The sequence below is a fragment of the Xenopus tropicalis genome, chromosome 7, assembly GCF_000004195.4.
Source record: "Xenopus tropicalis strain Nigerian chromosome 7, UCB_Xtro_10.0, whole genome shotgun sequence".
NCBI lineage: Eukaryota > Metazoa > Chordata > Amphibia > Anura > Pipidae > Xenopus > Xenopus tropicalis.
The window spans coordinates 65,632,630-65,645,580 of record NC_030683.2 but is presented as its reverse complement, the minus strand read 5'-3'; the positions used below and the strand labels follow the sequence as shown (position 1 = coordinate 65,645,580).

General features: G+C 39.1%; 1 protein-coding gene across 1 annotated transcript in view; it reads right to left on the bottom strand.

Moving 5' to 3' along the window:
- The window catches only part of draxin (dorsal inhibitory axon guidance protein), a 46,562-nt gene that overhangs the window by 24,977 nt on the left and 8,634 nt on the right, over nucleotides 1–12,951 (bottom strand). The gene's annotated exons all lie outside the window — the stretch shown is intronic.

Sequence of the window (12,951 nt, the reverse complement as noted above, 5' to 3'; positions counted from 1 at the left end):
AGGTAGCAGAGTTTTAAACAGTACTGTAGATTATAAAAAAAACTTGCATGTAGCTGCATGCAGAGTGGCTTTGGGCATTCTTTAAAAAATAGATATCATGAACTGATGATGCATCTGAAAATGTGCTTGCAAGACAGTAGCTTTATGACTATATTACAGGTCAGTATTACACAAATTTTAAAGAACTTAAAGAATGTAACAATGTGTTCAACAAAATTCCAAAAAAGACTGTAAACTAAAAGATTGCTTCACTAAAGATCAAATTCCCTACAACTGATATTTTTCTCCCATGCTTGGGACCATATTATTATATAGGAACATAAGGGCCAGTGCTTAAGGCAACAGTTTCAGGCGATGGACTACAGGTTAGCCATAAGACACTGAAAAATCTGGCGGAAGATCTGAGTGGGTCAGCCCATACTTACAGACTGTATTAGACATGTGGCTATTAGGTATGAGTGGGTGTGGGGACCTTTCAACGGAAGCTAAGGAAGGTATTAATCCAGTGCTGCTCCTGTCCTTTTGTGGCAGCAACCCTGAACCTTTCTCAGGACTAAAGCCCTTCCAATGACCTCTCCATTAATTCAGGATATCCTGAACTTTCTAGTAATAATCATGATGCACGGGAGCATAAAGAGCTTTGTTGCAAAAGGAATTCTTAACATGAGCAGACATATAAAAAGAGTTTGACAGGGCAAAGCTAGACAAAAGGTTATTACAGGTATGGGATCCATTATCTGGAAACCCTTTATTCAGAAGTTCCCAATTACGCAAAGGCCGTCTCCCATAGACTCCACTATAAGCAAATAATTCTAATTTTTGAAAATAGTAACATAGTAAGTTAGGTTGAAAAAAGACGTACGTCCATCATGTTTAAACATAATGCCTATATATAACCTTCCTAACTTCTAGTTGATCCAGAGGAAGGCAAAAAACCCCATCTGAAGCCTCTCCAATTTGCTGCAGAGGAGAAAAAATTCCTTCCTGACTCCAAGATGGCAATCAGACCAGTCCCTGGATCAACTTGTCCATCCAGCACCTTCTTAAAGCTATATAATCTATCAGCCATTACAACTGATTTGGGGAGAGAATTCCGCAACTTCACAGCTCGCACAGTAAAAAAATCTTTCCGAATATTTAAATGGAACCTCCCTTCTTCTAAACGGAGTGGGTGCCCTCATCTCCGTTGGAGGAACCTACTGGTAAATAAAGCATTAGAGAGGTTATTATATGATCCCCTTATTTATTTATACATAGTTATCAAGTCGCCTCTTCTCCAGTGTAAACAGACCCAACTTGGCCAGTCTTTCTTCATAACTGAGACTTTCCATACCCTTTACCAGCTTAGTTGCCCTTCTCTGGACCCTCTCTAGTTCAATAATGTCCCGTTTGAGCACTGGAGACCAAAACTGAACAGCATATTCTAGATGAGGCCTTACCAGCGCTCTGTAAAGGGGAAGAATAACACCCTCCTCCTGTGAATCTATACCCCTTTTAATACAGCTTGTTTGCCCTTGCAGCTGCTGCCTGGCATTGCTTGCTACAGCCAAGTTTATTATCTACAAGGACTCCAAGGTCCTTCTCCATTAGGGATTTGCCTAGTACAGTCCCATTAAGGGTATAAGTGGCTTGCATATTTTTACATCCCAGGTGCAAGATGTACACTGGTTCTTGACATTCATTTGGCCTTATTCTGAGAGACAAAACATGAGCTGCTCAATGCTTGTCGGGATGCTGCATAAATAAGATATCTCTTTGACAAGAACTGGAGCCAAAATTATAGGAAGTGGAAGCAATTTCTAAGGAAAACATAAGCCACTGTGGAAAATATGTTGGGCACCACCAGAATGGTCATAATACGATTTTTGGTAGCTCAACAATAAAGCCAAAAAAAAAAAAAAACAATTAGTCCTGGGTTGATCAGGGACTGGATTTACCTGCTGGCAGATTGAGAGTAACCTTCTGGTAGACATAGGATGAACAAAAAAAAAATCTCTGATGGCATCAAGAGGTTGTCTCTGAGGTCTGTCAACAGTATTTTTAATACCAGCACAAAAAAAATATTTGACAAGGCTTCCTTAACCAGAGATGCAGAAATAAAGATTTGGTCTAAGATTCTGGAAAAGTAAAGACCAATAGAAAAAGGATTCATTCAAAATTGGCATGGTAAGCTTCCAGTTTAGAAGGCATAGAAAAGATACCACGGTTATACATTTTAAAGAAACTATTCAATTTTTTAAAGTATAATACTCAGTTTACTTGCTAAGTTCCCCCAAAAAGACAAACACTACAAGTCTGCAAGGGGCTTGCCGAACCAGTATAAATAATTTTATGCATTATTACTTGGTTGTAATGTGTCAAATAATTTGTAAATCTGTCCCTTCATTCTATTTTATGTTTAAAAACTTTTTTTAAAAAAACACGCAGTTATAACACCCATTCATTTTTAGTAAATCTAGCACTTAACCCGTAATACAGTTTCTGAAACATTTACATTTTCAAGTGTAATTACATTTTCTGAAAAAAGCTGTATACTTCTCCTTAATTCACTGGTACTAAGGCTGAATCTACAATCAAATTCTTTGTGTGTTAGTACCTACCAAACAATGGAGCTTGATTCACTGAGTGTTTAAGTCTGAAAATGATATGGTATGCTGAAAGCTATAAATACAAACAAATGAGAAATAATGAAAGTTCAGTGTCAACAGTGGACTCCCAGTGTAAACGTTCACCCAAGGGTTTATCATTAAATTACTAGAGATTGTCTCATACAAACTGAGTTGTTCACTGGCAAAAACATGAGTGAACACTGTCTGCACAGGGAAAATGTGCTCCACATTCACATGCAAATTGGTTTAATTAATCATTCTGATGTTTCCTTTTAATTTAACTCCATCCAATTTATTCCTTCCCTGCTGCTACACATATCTACAAAAGGAAGCCTCCTCCTTTAGATGAAGTACTCTGCCAGGACAGAACAGCTGCTGTGATCACCAACAGTGCTGCCCAGCTGGTCTTGGCAAACAACCTTCCTTCCTGGAGTAAAACCATATAAGATTAGCCATAGATAATGGCTAACTCGGTTTGTATTCTTTAGCCCATTTAAATGTTACATAGTAATAATTTATTGAATGGAGAATATTTTAATGTATTTCCTTTTTTAGTTATCATTTTTATACTTATCATTAAAAAAAATCTACTCTGGAGAGGGGCTACCAAAATAATGAATATCTTGATCTCCTTCTTTCTCAATGGGTGTCAGTGATGTAGCTTGTAATGATCAGATGATGTAGAGGTTACTAGTGATGAGTGAAACTAGACCTGTTTCACTGTAAATGGGTGGAAATTTTTTTAAAACACTTACATTTACCAAATGTAATAGAGTCAATGGAAAGGCAAAATTATTATTTTTTTTTATAGTATATATATATTGCTCTAGCTTGTTCGAGAAACTCTTTTCCACTATGCTACCACTATTCTTAATAGAACTGTTAGTACTAGTGGTTGTATTTATAGTTTATGTATGTGAGTGTATAGATTGGTAGGTGTGGGTTAGGTGTGCTGGGTTTACTTGGATGGGTTGAACTTGATGGACACTGGTCTTTTTTCAACCCTATGTAACTATGTAACTATGTAACTGGGTGAAAAAAAATCTGTGCTTCTTCTGCATATTTTTCCATCACAAAATCCTGCATTTTTTTCCTGGCAATACAAAATGCCTGGTCAAATTCTTGCACAGATTTACAAAACGTTTCACCCTTTCCAAAAGCACAAATTTACCAGCAAAGAAGTTCCTTCATCTCTTGGGGCTACTCGTGTTGCTATAAACTAGACCACTCTGCATTTTTTGTGTGATATTTTAGCACCATCATCTCTTCATATCAGCAAGAAGAAAAAGCACTTTTCACTAATACTCCTTGGTTTCTCAGCAATTTTTAACACTGTTCATTTTGCTCTTTCAGTGTATTCTGCTATGATGAAGCATCTTCACCTAATCAAAACCACAATAAGACAGAAACTTAACTAACCTTGGCCGAACCTGGGCACAGAATGTACAACCCCCACCTCCTCCAAAAGCTTACCTATTTACTGGTGGGGTGCATGCAAAGAAATCCCCTTCTGATCTGCTGCTCTGGCAGACCCAGATGGGGTGTGGGCCTGGTGCAATTGTGCCCCCCCACCACCACCAGTAGTTACGCCACTGGCGTAATTCTCTCAAGGCCTTAAGTATATCCTTAATTCTGTCCTTCACTACTCGTATCTAATAAATAAAAATCATACAACTTTAACCTAAACCTTTACCCTACATCTCTGAACCTATTTCCAAGTACTCATAAAACTGCTTGTTACATTCTTCTACTCACCAGCTCCCTGATTTCCTCTTCACATACACAAGTAAGTAAAGACTTTGATATGGCTGCACCTGTTCACTGGAATTTCATACCATATTCCATCTGACTCTCTGCCTAATTCCTAGCATCAAACGAAATCTAAACTGTTAATTTCATGTCAGTTTAAATCTCTGGAAAAATTAGATTTTTATGTTAACAGATCATGGAAAGATTTTAAATTCTTAAGATCTGGAAGATGAACCTTTAGTTATCAATATTGCCTTGTATACTTTTGAATATAGAACATTTTCAATAAAAAAATCTCAAATATAGTGCATCCCTACTTTTAGGAGTGAAAAGCCAAACTTTAACAGAGAAGTCGGCTTTTTCACTCTACTGCGCATACGCCGGACTCGGAGTCGCAGCGAAACGAAGGCGGAAGGAGGAAGCGCATCGCCCCAGGTGCCCCGGGCTGGTTCGGTTCTCTCCTAACAGGGGCACCAGCCCGGGGTACGAGGTAAGCAATTCAAGTCACTTGGGGGTGCTTAACATTTTAGCACCCCCAAGTGACTTAGCCTTTCCTTCCCCTTTAAGAATATAAATGATTCTAATACTGTAAATACCAACTTAAAAACTACTACCCCTTAAAAAAAACCTTTTTGAGACAAATAGACTTGAGAGTATATTTTAAAGACAAGTGATTTTTTGTGGAGTGTTGTATGTTAATGATGAATTATAGACTGATGATTTTAACATCACAGGCACCCTGGTAAGGGCCTTTATGCTGCAGCACTGACAAAATGTAGCTTTACTAAATATAGCACTTAGCTAACTTTCCAGCATCATATTGCAAAACTCTAACAGCAATTCAATTTTAAATTGTTTTGTGCACTGTATTGCTCAGCAAACAAAAATGCACAGAACACTATTGGTAGACTTGCACATGCCTCTGTCAGTGTGTAAATAGGATGGAAATCCTTGTGAAAAATATAAACTCCCATTAAACTTATACCTATGATGTTTGCTTTACTTAAAGGTAAGATACAATTGCATGTCATTATCTTCCCCTACCAAACCATACACTGGGAGTACATTTTTACAAAATTGCAAAGAGTGATGTGCTTCACATTAATACCTTCCGCCCCATTAGAATTTACTGCCTCTCCTCTTACAAGACTCCAAATGCTTATTGTGTTTTTATCAAGATGGTACTGTTTTAGTTCTACATAAATTCTGAGCCTACAAGCTTGGCAGGACCAAAGACTTCATGTTGAGTCTGAATTAAAGTCTCATTAAACATCAAAGATATATATCCCAGCAACTCCACATGCTAGTTTCCCACCATAGTACTCTTATTGTTACTTTCTGGAGCAGATATTAACAGTTTTCCAGGAGAGTGAATAGAAAGAGAAAGCTTTGGCTTCTATAATGATGCAGCTAAGGTGGGCATAAAGAAGCTCACAGATTTTATGAAAGATGTTTTTGTTCTCCACCTACAATATTTCACAAAGGATTTATGTGAGAGATGAATATACATGGAAGGATGACTAGTTCACAGCATCACAGGCAGCAAAATTTCAAAGAAGATTATTCTTTTTTTAATCTAACACTAAACTATACATAGACATGAAAAGCCAAATTAATACCATCAGAGGTATATCCTTCCCTTCATTGTTAGTCAGAACCAAGGATATTTATCTTTTCAATCGAAGTAGCTCCTTGTGTATGAGATTTCTGTGCTTTGTTGCACTGAAATCCTTACTTGATATAAAGCAGCTTGTTTTAAATCAGGTAATGGATGCACACTCTTTTCTTGTGCAAAGTTTTATAGGAAAACCTGCTTGATCATGCACATGTACTTAAAGGAGAAGGAAAGTCATTTTGGCATTTTATTGCCAATAGATTCACCACATTAGTGTCACCTAGAACACTATTAATTCATACCTCCCAACATTTGAAAAATGAAAAGAGGGACAAAAAGATTTGGTGCGTGCAGCTCGGCAAAATTTTTGGCCACCCCTCAATTGCCACACCCCATTTAAAAAAAATACTCCTTTTATACAGTTGAAATGGCGGGATCAGACGCAAATATTCTATACCCTCATACTGTACTACCTAAGGAAAACAATATAGCAACTCCTACATATAAAATACAAATATAGAGAGAAGGCAGTCAGTTATAAGTGAGTTATAACTATGTACCAGTTTTGCCCCCAAATACACAGTACCCCCCATACACAGTGCCCCCCATACACAGTACCCCCCATAGAAAGTGCCCCAAAGGCAGTACCCCCTATAGAAAGTGCCCCAATAGACAATAACCCCCCATAGAAAGTGCCCCATAGGCAGTAGCCCCCATAGACAGTACCCCCCCATACACAGTGCCCCCTATACACAGTAGCCCCCTATACACAGTAGCCCCCATGCACAGTACCCCCCATACACAGTACCCCCCATAGGAGCTCTGCCTTCGTCTGCTGCTTTACTTCTTATGCGGCTCCTTGTGCAGCGGTGACAGGCCCTTTTATAAGGTTGCGCCCCGTGCGTAATGATGTCACACGTACGCACAGGGCGCAACCTTACAAAAGGGCCTGTCGCGCTGCACAAGGAGAGGCATAACAAGCAAAGCAGCAAAAGAAGACGGAACGTCCGGCTCCAGCACAGCGGGATAGTTCAATGAATGTCACACGTTTCCTTAATCTATTATGGAAATGCGGGACATTCATGGAACCATCCGGGACAGCGGGATGCGCTATAAAAACCGGGACAGTCCCGCGAAAAGCGGGACAGTTGGGGGGTATGTTAATTCAGCAGAAAGCTTTACTATACCTGAGTATAGATCCTTAGAAGCTCCCACTGATAGCAGCTGCCATTTTACCTTGGTCTCGGTAGCTTCCTACTGCAGTTATGTTGAAAGCTCAGATCACACATTCTTAAGGGTGGGGGAGTTGAGTTCTTATGTGAGGGAGGAGCAGGAGAAGGGAGGGGGAGAGGGAGAGAACTGAGCAGACTCGTGCCCCAAACCTGAAGGAGCCCTAAAAGAGAGGAAGTCTGATACTGACGAAGATGTCCCCAAAAAAGGAGACAAGAAATCCTGTGTTTCTTTTTCTTTTGATGATTTTGACTCAGTTCAGCTTTTCTGTGAGTGCTTATGGCTGTATTTACATACACCTTTTTTGATAAAGCTTACTTAGTTTTTACCTTTCCTTCTCCTTTAATAAAATGGTACATTTCCAAAATTATTCCTTTATCCGCAGATATAAAATAATAAAGCTACAAATACTGTAGGTAAAAATAATGGGTCATTTACAAATGTTACAAATGACACCAGCACTAAGGGGAGCAAAATCTTGGCCCTTATTGCTTATACAATCAGCACTTGCACCTGGATTTAGTTGCATGTGCAAAACACACTAGATTAAAAATCTGCTGGAGCAAGGTCAAAGGTGCAGATCAATCCCTGTCTGGCACAAGGCAGCCATGCCCTTAATGTGGTAAGTACGTAAATATGTGGTTCTACTGCACCTTGTGCTCCCAGGCTCTTCCTGTCTTGCATATCTCAGTGATGTGCAAGTTAGGTGGAGGAAGAGAGGGGCATCTATTATGAATAAAGAGCTTTTTAATGCAGTTTGCACTTTACACCCTGCCTTGTACATTGTAAATGACCTCTCTAGTCTGCCTTTGGAAATTAGCCAACAATGTCCTTTGCTAAATATATGAGTACAGGTTTCATTATCTTATCAGAACTGAATGTGCTTTAATAAAGGTGTCCATACATGGGTTGATTTCAGCTGCCAATTCGGGACCGACTGATATCTGACCAAAAATTGGTCAGCTCTCGATCAGGCAGGTTTGATTTTCCCATCGGATTGGGGACTGCATTGCCACGTTGATGTGGTCTTCGGTTTGATGGCGCCTATGTCCACCATTTTAGGTAGTACTAGTTGATCCAGGGACTGGTCCGATTGCCATCTTGGAGTCAGGAAGGAATTTTTTCCCCTTTGCGGCAAATTAGAGAGGCTTCAGATGGGTTTTTTTGCCTTCCTCTGGATCAACTAGTAGTTAGGCAGGTTATATATAGGCATTATGGTTGAACTTGATGGACGTATGTCTTTTTTCAACCCAACTTACTATGTTACTATTATATCGGGAGAAGAGCTGTGATCTGTGAAACTCAGACAATCTAGAATTACTAAAGCTGGCCATACACGCACCGATAATATCGCACGAAACCTAATTTCGTACGATATTAGGTGCATGTATGGCAAGTTGGCGAGTTGACAGATATCGCAGGAGGCTGCTGATATCGGTCGACTCGCCAATCGGCCAGGTTAAAAGATTTTGATTGGGCGCCATAGAAGGCACCTGAGCAAAATCTGCCGTCAGGGCTGAATCGGCAGAAAGAGGTAGACATCCTATTGTTTCTACCTCCTTATCTGCCGTTTCAGCCCTGAAGCTTAATGGTGGATTTAACGATCTTTCGTGCAACCAAAGATCGCAAATCGCCACATGTGTGGCCAACTTAAGGGGGAGATTTATCAAAATGTGAGATTAGAGCTCACCACAGAAACATTTACCCACATTCTTTTCATTCCTATGGGATTTTTAAAAGTTTTTTTATCAATGGGTGAAAGTTAGAGCTCACTATTTGATAAATATGCATGTAAAAATCCCATATGAATGAATAGAAAGCGTGTGAATTTTTCTGCCCTTTTCTACCCTTACCTTTTGATAAATCTGCCCCTAAAAGTCCTAAACAACAACAAACAGAACTGCAGAAAAATGGCATATTATCTTTGAAAATGTATAACAAAAATACCCCATTTAGCATGTAAGTAAGCAAAGAAGTATTTATTTGAGATGAGAAACCAGCATTTTATTATTGAGGTGATGTATCATGTTCAGATGACAAAAACAGTAATTAAGACTACAGCTTCTGTGGCTTAAATGCATTTGCAGATAACAAATGTTCCCTGTGTCAGATCTGAAAATATTAATATCCTACAATTAGGTTAAAAATATAGCTATATCTCTGTTAAAGGGGTTGCCTCCTTGCCGTGCATGTTTTGCAGACAAAGGTAGTCAACTCATTTTTATTTTATGTGGATTTTAAATTAACTTTTTGTTCTACAGATTTCTGTCAGGCCTGCCCCTGATCTGCCCATACCCAACCTGGACTGAACCCAGACCAACATGATTTATAAACTCACGCTACCTTGCTTCCTTTAATGATGTCAGACATGGGCAGAAAATTGTTTTACCAGACTGGGACAATAGCAGAAAATTGTTTTACCAGACTGGGACAGGAGCAGAGGTTTGGAAGTCAGAAAAGAAGATAAATGCAAGAAAGCCTTTATATAGATAAACAATAAACATGAACTATAAGAAAAAAATGTAGCCTCACAGCAAATGTGTTTTTTTGGTTGCCAGGGTCAGTTACAGTGACAGGATTTCAAACTTCATTCTAAAGAGGTATAATAGGAAGCCTTAGAAATTAAAAACCATACCAAGTAAGGACCAGCTGAAAAAGTGCTAGGTAAAAAGACATTTTTTTTGCAAGTTATTATACTTCAACTCAATCAAGTCAACTTTGGGACAAAATTCTTTTTTTTTTTTTATGACTTCTACAATTTACTAAAGATTTTTCCAGTTGCAGAGATGGTGGTTGATTGATGACGGGGGTTGATCCTCTATGAAGGAGGCTTCTCCAGTCAAAACCCCTCCTGCATAGGATGCTCTCCCTGCTTGTTATGACACTACACTTGTTTCTAGAAGCAAGAAACAGTGCCCCCAAGCCCAGGAAAGTGTTCTGACAACCTCAGCAGATGTTATATTAAAAAAACTAAATTCAAATTATGTGTAAAAAATAGTTAAAACATTAAGGGCAGAATAGGGAAGGAAAAAGTAATAGGGGCCAGTCTATAGAACAAAGAAAACAATTAGGGGTATAATATTTATTATATTGTGTAAGCCAACATCAGTGGTGATGTTGTGCATAGCATTCAAATCTTTGCTTTTGTATTCTAACTTGTAAGTGAATGTTCAAATCTAATTGCTCATTGGTTGCTATGGGCAACATCACCAGTGATGTTGGCTTACATACTAATAATAAATGTGCCCCTTAATGTGACAAGGGGAAGCTAAGAAACAACACATTTAAATCAGCATGAAGATTATATAACCTAACAAACAAAGAAACATGCACCTATTTATTCTTTAAATATCAAAGGAAATATCACAGGAAATGCACATGTCCTGGGATAGAGAGTTGAGTGCATCTCTTTTCTTCACGAACAAGCTAAAAAGGTTGAGGAGACCGCCTCATACGTATGCAAATAAGTCATAACAGGATTCTGGGAAGAAATTCCTTAAGGCTCCTAGAAAAGTCCCATTTACATGGGCTTTGTCCCATTTACATGGGCTTTGTCCCATTTACATGGGTTTATCCTATAGGCTAAAGCTCACCCAGTGGGTTTAAAGCAGAAGCCAGGATAATAGCTGATCAGATTCCCAACTACAGACCGGTTTCATCCTTTTTGGGGCTCATCAGTGTAGTGCAGGGTTTTCTGATCAGCTTAGGTAGAGCCAGGAGTGGGGATTCACGAACAAGCTAAAAGGGTTGAGGAGACCGCCTCATACGTATGCAAATAAGTCATAACAGGATTCTGGGAAGAAATTCCTTAAGGCTCCTAGAAAAGTCCCATTTACAAACCCTGCACTACACTGATGAGCCCCAAAAAGGGCGTAAATGGGACAAAGCCCATGTAAATGGGACTTTTCTAGGAGCCTTAAGGAATTTCTTCCCAGAATCCTGTTATGACTCTTTTTTTCAGTAACTGGTGCTGCCCCCTTAGTATAACTAGTATAATGTGCATATTTCTTTTGACTGTATTAATCCCTTTCTTAAACTGGGATGCATTTTTTTTCACTCCTCTACACAACCTACCTGTATGATTAAGACAAAACTAAAACAGGTTTCTTGTATAAGGACTAAAGCTATTGTCTAAAGAAAGCCATACACACTGCTGATTCAACCCATTTAAACTGAGTGGGCAGCTTATCTGCCCCTGTATGGGTTCCTCTGATTGGCCTCCCCAACCAATAGATTGAAATCAGGCACATGTTGATTGGGATTGGTTTAAAAATTTCTGCTGAGGGCCAGATGACCTGATCAGCCTTATATCACCCACCTTAGGTGAGGTTACCAAACAAGTGAATCTTTAAAGGAGAAGGAAAGGCTAGTAAAGAGTTAATCTCAAGCTGCAGGCATACCTTTAGGCTGATGCCACACGTGGCGTTTTTACGCTGCGTTTTTTCTCAGCCTAAAAACGCTGCACAAGCCACACAGCCCCTGACTATGGCGTTTTTCAGCCTAGAACTGGTGACGTAGCAAATCCCGTTTCCATGGTGCTAATAGTGCAAAATAGTAAAAAACGCCGCGTATTTCAGCTAGGTCTGGCAGCTACCTTTGTGTATACATAGGAATAGCTTGCTGTGCAAATACTGGCGTATTTCAGCCAACGCTTGAAAAATCCGTGCTAAGGCATTTTCTAGCGTATTTACGCTTTGTGTGGTTTGCCTCGAGTCTTTTCAAGTTATTTCTATGGATGATGATATCGGGCGTTTTTCAGCCGCTGACAGAATTAGAAAAAATGCAGCGTAAAAACGCCACGTGTGGCATCAGCCTTAGTTGTCTCAATACTGCCCTTAAGTCTCCCCATATTTCACCTGTTCAGAAGATCTGAAGCCAAACAGGAAGAAAAAACAGTGAGCTGTGTAAAGAAAGTTCCCATAATGCCTCACTCACACACAAACATGCAGACCAACTGAACATGCTCAGTTAATAAGACTATGGGGCACATTTACTTATCCACAAACGCTCCGACCGTTCGCTCGATCGGTCCAATCGTATTTTCCGCAACTTTTTTGTACCTTGCACGACTTTTTCAATGCTAGCGCAAATTTTTCGTATTTTTAGCTCGAAAAAATCGGATTGGTTTTGCTGCTGTTTACAATCGTTCGGTACGAAAATTTCGTGACTTTCGGATCGCCAATACGATATTATCGTGACTAATACGATTTTTCCGGAAGCATTTTCATGATATTTGCGATCTTCCAATCCGAATTTTTCCCATTCCGGATTAAAACTTGTGTTTTGATAAATCTGCCCCAATGAGTCAGCTTCCTGCTGATTGGCTCAGATCCACATTCCTAAGAGCGTTTCTGTGAGTGCTTATGGCTGTATTACACTTCACTTATGGTTGTATTTACATAGACCTTTCTAATAAAGTTTACTTTGTTTTTGCCTTACTTTCTCCTCTAAATGTATTGCCAGCTTAGGCTTGCTTATCACATGCTCATCTAATGCCCCTGAAAAAATGGTATTACTTAGAAGATGATAAAGCTTGTGCCGATTTCTCCATTCTAAACTGAAGTAAATTTTTCTAAAAGAAGAATTTAATAAGTAATTGCAAATTGAATATTCTAGTTTTTAGAGTTGCAAACGTTAATGTTATCTTTTAAATGCACTGGAATAAGGATTGGATATACACAGATAAAAACAAAGGTAAAATGTTTCATAAATTGTGGTTTGAGAACTGAAAGCAATTGCTTCGGTATG